At 39.6% G+C, this 8,314-nt stretch overlaps 1 long non-coding RNA gene and 1 pseudogene across 1 annotated transcript; both read left to right on the top strand.

Annotated features, from left to right (window-relative positions):
- The first annotated feature begins 418 nt into the window (after positions 1 to 418).
- Positions 419 to 3,293, top strand: LOC139720394 (uncharacterized). Its single transcript, XR_011710163.1, has 3 exons — positions 419 to 545; positions 1,938 to 2,081; positions 3,189 to 3,293. It is a non-coding gene; the product is annotated as an uncharacterized lncRNA (long non-coding RNA).
- Positions 3,294 to 3,301: 8 nt separating this feature from the next.
- Positions 3,302 to 6,026, top strand: LOC139720463 (uncharacterized; annotated as a pseudogene).
- Positions 6,027 to 8,314: the final 2,288 nt, after the last annotated feature.

Here is an 8,314-nt window from a genome sequence, read left to right as displayed (position 1 = left end):
GTGACTCATTTATTTTATTTTTTTTAATAATTATTTTTAGATTTCTGTTTTTTCATGTGAACATGTACGTACATGCATGCACACACAATCTGAAGCCAGTGAGGGCGAGACAAATAAGCAAGGTCTTATCCTAAAACTGTGACACTTCAAACTTGAACTTTACAGACTGCAATTCTATATATGTTGTTGTTATTTTTTGTTTAAGAAATTTGTTAAAATTTTGCCTCAAGATTTTCACAGGCCTTATAAATTCATAATCTGGATAACGTTTTGCAAAACAGATTGTAAATCTGTGATTACTGTACATGTAGCCAGGACTCTGAACTACTTTTTTAATCTAATAAAATCAATGTTAAGTAATCAAATATTGATCATACTTCTTTAAATAACAGAACATGACTCTGAGTTTCCCTGTGGCCAAGCTGGAAGTGGATCCTCTCAACGACATGTAACAGGCCCAACAAACCTTTCTGCCGTCCAGCCAAGTCAGCTGCTAGAAGAATCCTCTGCAGGCTCATCGCTGCCCCACTCACATTCAGCAACAGGTACTTTTAATTGTATCACATACTTAGGAAGTTTAATAAAAAGGTCCACATATATGTTCATAATGTAAAGAAAAGCATATAAAGTATGCATTTGTTACAGGAATAGATCATTTTTTTTTAAACATTAATCAGTATTTTTAACAGGTCACAACTTCCCATGTTCCTCTGGTCAAGCTGGAACCTGTGAACTGTCTGGCTCATCAAACCTCTCCACTTTCCAGCCAAGTCAGCTGCCAGATGACTCTGATGAACCAGGCCCACCTCTGTCCCACTTACATTCAGCAGCAGAAACTTTTAATAGTTTGTCATGTATTATGAATTTTTGTCCCCGCCGAACGAGTTCGAGCAGGGGACTATGAAACGGGCTCCGTACGTGTGTGTGTCCGTCCGTCCGTCCGTGTGTCCGTCCGTGTGTCCGTGTGTGCGTCCGTGTGTGATCAAAATCTTCAATTTGCTACTTCTCTGTCATTTATGAGCCAATTTTGATTCTGTTTGCTTTATATGATAGCACTACATGGGAGCTTTGAAACTTCTACACAGAATTTTAGTCGTGACCTTTGACCTTGACCTTTGACCTATATTGTACATTTTGCTACAAAATGCTACTCCTTCGCCATTTCTAACCCGATTTCGATTCCGTTTGCTTTATATGATGGCACTAGGTGAGGGCTTCAAAACTTCTACACAGAATTTTGACCTTTGACTTCTTTGACGTTTGACCTTGATTTTTGACCTACAGCTGTATATTGTACATTTTGCTACAAAATGCTACTCCTTCGCCATTTCTAACCCGATTTCGATTCCGTTTGCTTTATGTGATGGCACTAGGTGAGGGCTTCAAAACTTCTACACAGAATTATGACCTTTGCCTTCTTTGACCTTTGACCTTGATTTTTGACCTATATTGTACATTTTGCTGCAAAATGCTACTCCTTCGCCATTTCTAACCCGATTTTGATTCCGTTTGCTTTATGTGATGGCACTAGGTGAGGGCTTCAAAACTTTACACAGAATTTTGACCTTTGCCTTCTTTGACCTTTGACCTTGATTTTTGACCTGTATTGTACATTGGCTATAAAATGCTACTCCTTCGCCATTTCTAACCCGATTTCGATTCCGTTTGCTTTATGTGATGGCACTAGGTGAGGGCTTCAAAACTTTTACACAGAATTTTGACCTTTGACATCTTTGACCTTTGACCTTGATTTTTTACCTATATTGCACATTTTGCTACAAAATGCTACTTCCGGCGGGGACATATATTACGCACCGCGTAATTTCTACTTTTCCTTGTAGTGAATAGTCTACAGATGTTTATAATGTAATGGTAAAAATAAGTAAGAACATGTATTTGGTACTTGTTTGACCATTACTCATAATTGTTTTGAACAGGTCATGACTCCCCATGTTCCTCTGGTCAAGCTGGAACATCTGAATTGCCAGGCCCATCAAACATTTCTGCTGTTCAGTCAAGTCTGCTGCCCAAGGACCCTGTTGAACCAGGCTCATTTCTGCCCCACTCAGACCTGGCATCAGGTAAGTACTTTTGATTGATCATAATTATCATGTATATAGGAATCTTAACCCTAACTTACCTGGGGGGGGGGGGGGGGGGGGGGGCCATAATGGCCCCCCCTCGACAAATTCCGCGACCATTCCGGCGCGCAAAATTTTTTGACCGCGCCGCTCGCTGACTTTTTACTTTCAAGTCTCGCGCAACTTTTGAGACCAAATTTGTCGCGCCCGGGCATACCGTTCCGAAGCCACGCCCCTTCAAAAAACTTTCGTCAACCCCCAATTTGCTCAAAAACGTGATTTTGTCAATACAAATTGTGTTTTTTCAATTAATTCATATAAAGATTCATATTTTTAACTTTAATGGCTGAAATCAATTTATTTTAGTATAATTATGCTTCAAAAAATGTGTATGACAAATTCTGTTGAAAAAAACAACAAAAACAAAAGTTCGAAAAAACAAAGAAATACATAAAAAATTGATAAAACAATAAAAAACATAAGAAATTAATTTTGATGCTGAATTTTTTTTTTACACACAAATGTTTGGAATGTCACTAGGAATATTTACACCAAAAATCAGCATTCCATATTAAAGCTTTTATAAGCCAATGACAGACGAAAATGAGGTTTTTTGCATATATTTGCATAATTAATTGATTTAAAATAGAAAATGCAAATTTTTTGAAAATTTAACTTAGCAGTCTTGTAGATTACATCCGGCTTTATCTTCACGCACAATTTTGCGGCGATCGCGCGATCAACGGCCGAGATCTGAAGGGGGGGCCATAATGCCCCCCCCCCCCCCCCCCGGAATTCAAGCTCGCTAAATAGCCCAGGTAAGTTAGGGTTAATAAAGCTTTTACAAATGTTTATAAGCTAAATTAAAAATTGTAAGAGCATGTATACATGTATTTGATATGTTAGCAAATCAGTGTATTGATCCCTAGATCATAATTCTTTTTAATATATTATGATTGCCAATTTTCTTTTATTTAAAACGCAATTATGAGTATCCAGATCTCTTAGAACTCTGAACCAACAAAGTGCGAGGATAGTGATCAAATGTTCATCATCGTCCTTTATAAATTATTGCGTTTGACCATCAATCATAATTTTTTTTAACAGATCATGACTCCCAACATTCCTCTGGTAATGCTGAAACCTCTGAACTGCCAGATCCCTCAAACTGTTCTGTCATCCAGCAAAGTCAGCTGCTCGAGGATCCTGATGAACCATGCTCTCTGCTCCACTCTGATTCAGCAACAGGTTCTTTGATTATCTTTCTACCTAACAGTTCTTCCCTACCCCGCCCCCTCCCATCCCTCAATAAAGATATATTACCTCATGGTAATGTTTCTTGCGTGCTCAAATTAATCACAATTATTGAATTGGAGCGATAAAAGTAATCATGAATCATAATGATAAAGATAACCTTTCCTTTAGAAGTCAAATTCATATTAGTCAAATAATCTCCTGACCCACATTTATTCCAAGCCTCCCTTTCTTTGTGTAATACTAAAAGTGATAGATGAGTTATTAAAATTTACTTCAAAACCACAAAGCTATCTTGTTAATTTCGGCAGTGTATATAATCTAACTTACATGTTTTCCTCCTATTTCATTTCCCCTCTTAATTATCATAGATGAAGCTTCTACATCACATCATTATAGAGTGCAGACTGGAACTCCTGGGCCGTCACAGACAAGGCCGTCATCGAGCTCATCCTCTGAGACTGCTGCAGCGGAAGAGGCCGGACTATCTGGATCAAGTACTGGAACTAGGCACATTGGACTCTTCTGTGATGAAATAGGAGTTGAGACTAAACACTTTCTTGACAAGAATGTCTCATTACCATCATTGAATGTCATACAAAATGGCGTTGTTGTAGAGTTGTTTGAATACTTGTCTGGAAACTTGAAATATACTACCAACAGGGTTGCTGAAGTTGTTCTGAAATTAGTTGGCCGGAAAGACGCTAATGTAAACTCTGCTGTGTCACGAATTTGGAGGTTGCTTCAATCACACAAGAAGGCAAAGAAAAACAAGCGGACAAAGCCCGATGCATACAACTCTCTGCTAAATGAACCTTTCAAAATACCAAGGAAGCGGGAAGAGATTCTGGACACTCCAAGGAAAAAGAAATTGAAGAAGGAACTCACAGAAAGCAAGAAGGAGCTGAAAACTGCAAAACGAAAACTACAAGAAACTTCTGAGCTTGTTTCCACCATGACAGTTAACATGGAGACCGAAGTCTCTCTTCGAAAGTCAGCGCAGTTAACAAACAAGCATCTTTCAGAAGAAGTGAAACATTTAAGCAAGTCTGTTGATGCCCTAGCAGAGGAAAAGCTGGAAGTTCTTAAGGAATTGGATGAACTTACAAAAAATTTCAACCCACTGAAACATGAACTAGAAGAATATAAAGAAAAGTATGAAACAGCAAGTAGATCGCTTTCTTCTATCCAAGCACGTTATGAGACTGCAAAAAAGAAGATTGCAAACACAAGCCCGCGAAACACCAACAAGAAATTGAAGAGGAGAGACAAGAAGATTGAAGAACTGGAAGGAGCCAAATTCCAGGTGAAGAAGATGGAGCAGGCAGTAAAAGAACTTCAAGAGGAACTCAATGAAACAAGAAGCAGCTTACAAGCAACTCAACAAGCGGCTACTAAACGCAAGGAGCAATTGGAAAAGACAAGGAAGGACAGAAAGCGTATGTATCATACAATGCGTTATGAAAAGGCTAAAGAAGAAGATAGAAGTCCACAGCTCTTGTGAGAGAGAACTCACTTACCTTCAGTGCAGGATCAACTCCTTGTCACAAAGATGCAAAGACCTCAGTGATCTTGTTGATCTTCTTCGAGATGAAGATATTGCTTCGTTTCAGGATGGAAGATACACTGACGAAATACGAACAACTGTGATGGAGCTGCTTGCATGCAATGTTTCGATGGCCAAAGTCAGTAAAGTGATCAAAATAGTATTGAAGAACTTAGCAGGGAAAGACGTGGAACAGATGCCATCACTCGCCACAGTGTCGCAGATTGCAGTGGAAGCACGACATTTGGCAGATATCGAGGTCGCTAATGCAATTTCAGCGAATGAGCTGGAAGGCACATTAGGCAATTGTCTTCATGGAGATGGTACGACGAAGTATCACAAAAAGTATCAGGGGTTCCAAGTCACGCTGCCTGATGGATCTTCCCGCACCATGTGCCTGACCGAGATGGCCAAAGGTGATACAGAAAGTACCATGAATGCATTCAAAGCTCGACTGCAAGAGCTGGCAGGTGTGCTGTCAACAGATGACACAGGAGACATATACAATGAACTGATCTGCTCATTCAAGAGTACAATGACCGACCAGGGACCTGGCATGCCCCAAATGAGTGAAAGGGTAAAGATCATGAGGGAAGAACTTCTACCATCTGTGTTGTCAAACACTGGGACACCCTCCCTCAAGAGGCCAAATCATTCGTGAAGGAGTTTGGAACATTCTTTTGCAAAATGTATCCACTAATTAACTTTGCGGATGATGTCAGTAAAGTACTCAAGACATTCAAAGAAATCTCAACAAGCGGCAAGAATCCACATACCCTTCGACATCAGAAGCTGGCGTTACCCGCCTGGTGCGAACTGCGAGCAAAGCGTTTAACCATCATGGATGTGATAAGTCAGGTGTAGAGGATGCTTTCACTACATACCTCGAGAGAGAGTTTGAAGAGAAAAACCACATTGTTGACTTTGTTGGTAACAGTGGCCTAGTGGAGATAACGCGGGTCCAGAGATCAGGAGGTCGTAGGTTCAAATCCTGCTCGAGTGATTTTTTATCATGGCTGCTACTAATACACTGATCAATGCTTATTTACGTCGATGTTGGGCAATTTGTCAATCAGTTGCAAAGAAAAAGATTGCCAAGCAAATCATCAGGAAAGTGTACTTGCCCTCTTATACTTTGTCTTGAGAGTTTTTGCTAATTTTTGTTAATATTTAGATCATATTTGATGAATATAGATACTTGTGAAATGCAGTGAAGAACGTGTTGTAACAAGGGATAAAGATGCATATCAACACTGGACAGAAACAGTTGTTGTCCCCGCCGAACGAGTTCGAGCAGGGGACTATGAGATGGGCTCCGTACGTGTGTGTGTCCGTGTGTCCGTCCGTCCGTCTGTCTGTCCGTCCGTCTGTCTGTCTGTGCGTCCGTGTGTGATCAAAATGTTCAATTTGCTACTTCTCTGTCATTTATGAGCCAATTTTGATTCTGTTTGCTTTATATGATAGCACTACATGGGAGCTTTGAAACTTCTACACAGAATTTCAGTTGTGACCTTTGACATTGACCTTTGACCTATATTGTACATTTTGCTTCAAAATGCTACTCCTTCGCCATTTCTAACCCGATTTCGATTCCGTTTGCTTTATGTGATGGCACTAGGTGAGGGCTTCAAAACTTCTACACAGAATTTTGACCTTTGACTTCTTTGACCTTTGACCTTGATTTTTGACCTATATTGTACATTGGCTACAAAATGCTACTCCGCCATTTCTAACCCGATTTCGATTCCGTTTGCTTTATGTGATGGCACTAGGTGAGGGCTTCAAAACTTCTACACAGAATTTTGACCTTTGACTTCTTTGACCTTTGACCTTGATTTTTGACCTGCATTGTACATTTTGCTACAAAATGCTACTCCTTTGCCATTTCTAACCCAATTTCATTTCCGTTTGCTTTATGTGATGGCACTACAGTCTGTAGGTGAGGGCTTCAAAACTTCTACACAGAATTTTGACCCTTGACTTCTTTGACCTTTGACCTTGATTTTTGACCTATATTGTACATTGGCTACAAAATGCTCCTCCTTTGCCATTTCTAACCCGATTTCGATTCCGTTTTCTTTATGTGATGGCACTAGGTGAGGGCTTCAAAACTTCTACACAGAATTTTGACCTTTGACTTCTTTGACCTTTGACCTTGATTTTTGACCTATATTGTACATTGGCTACAAAATGCTACTCCTTTGCCATTTTTAACCCGATTTCGATTCCGTTTGCTTTTTGTGATGGCACTAGGTGAGGGCTTCAAAACTTCTACACAGAATTTTGACCTTTGACTTCTTTGACCTTTGACCTTGATTTTTTACCGATATTGTACATTTTGCTACTAAATGCTACTTCCGGCGGGAACACATTTTACGCACCGCGTAATTTCTACTTTTCCTTGTTTATCCATACAATTTGTGTTAATGAATGACAAAATGAATCATTACTCCATAAAGAACAGGTAATCATGTGAACTACACGTCCACATCAGTTTGTTGTACCTTAATGGTAAATGCTGATGTTTGCCTCTAAAATGAGAAAAGTGGTACATTAGATGTTTTATTTTTCCATCACAATGTAATGTATATATGCTCAGGGTAACCTCTCCCTGATAGAGGCTGATCATTGGTGTTTAATGTCATATATAACATATAAGTCACACATGTTCTTCACATTTAATGTGTGCTTCCACATGTGTTATGTAAGTGGAACTGTTATAATGTTTGGATAGTGCTGATTATCCATGTGTTCCCAGTACTGCATCAGTATGCATTTTTCAAACCCAAAATTTAAAACCTGACTGAGACTTGATATAGGTTTTTGCTCTGTACTTCTTTGAAGACAACTCCAGTAGAGTAAACATAAAGTGAATTTGAAATCACATGGCAGAATACATCTATACATTTCTCAATGATTTATTGAACTTGCGTTTTGTAGTGCTTTGTTTCTATACCTGCGAACTGCAAAAGATGTATATGTGCCATGAATTGTGTGATTGTGTGTGTGTGTGTGTGTGTATTCATATTTGTCAAAAAATGAAAAATATGAATTTGATACTATTGCAGAGTTGTGGCAGAAAGTGATATGAAGATGAAAGGCAACTTCCACCCAGATATTGCGAACATTTATGGCCAGAAATATATGGATCAATATGAATATTAATATTAAAGGCCGTGTCACACCAGCCTTGCGTGCGACTTGCACAGAACAATTTTGACTACCCGGAGGTCCCCGTAGATGATCCGCACATGACAGCACCTAGCATGTATCTCAAAAGTAGTCGCCCGGAGGTGCGCACGCATATTTTTTTTACCCGCAACCGTGTTTAGGCCCTGTCACACCTTTCCGGGCAAGCTACACGGGCTTGTTACCTGCAGGGATTTCTAGCATACCGGACATTCCTGAGGGAGGAAAAGGATTTGTGCGAGTC

The sequence above is a fragment of the Diadema antillarum genome, unplaced genomic scaffold (genome assembly GCF_040938485.1).
Source record: "Diadema antillarum isolate AM-2024a unplaced genomic scaffold, OU_Dant_1.0 scf00000128, whole genome shotgun sequence".
NCBI classification, from domain to species: Eukaryota; Metazoa; Echinodermata; class Echinoidea; order Diadematoida; family Diadematidae; genus Diadema; species Diadema antillarum.
This window is presented reverse-complemented; position numbering and strand designations above follow the sequence as displayed.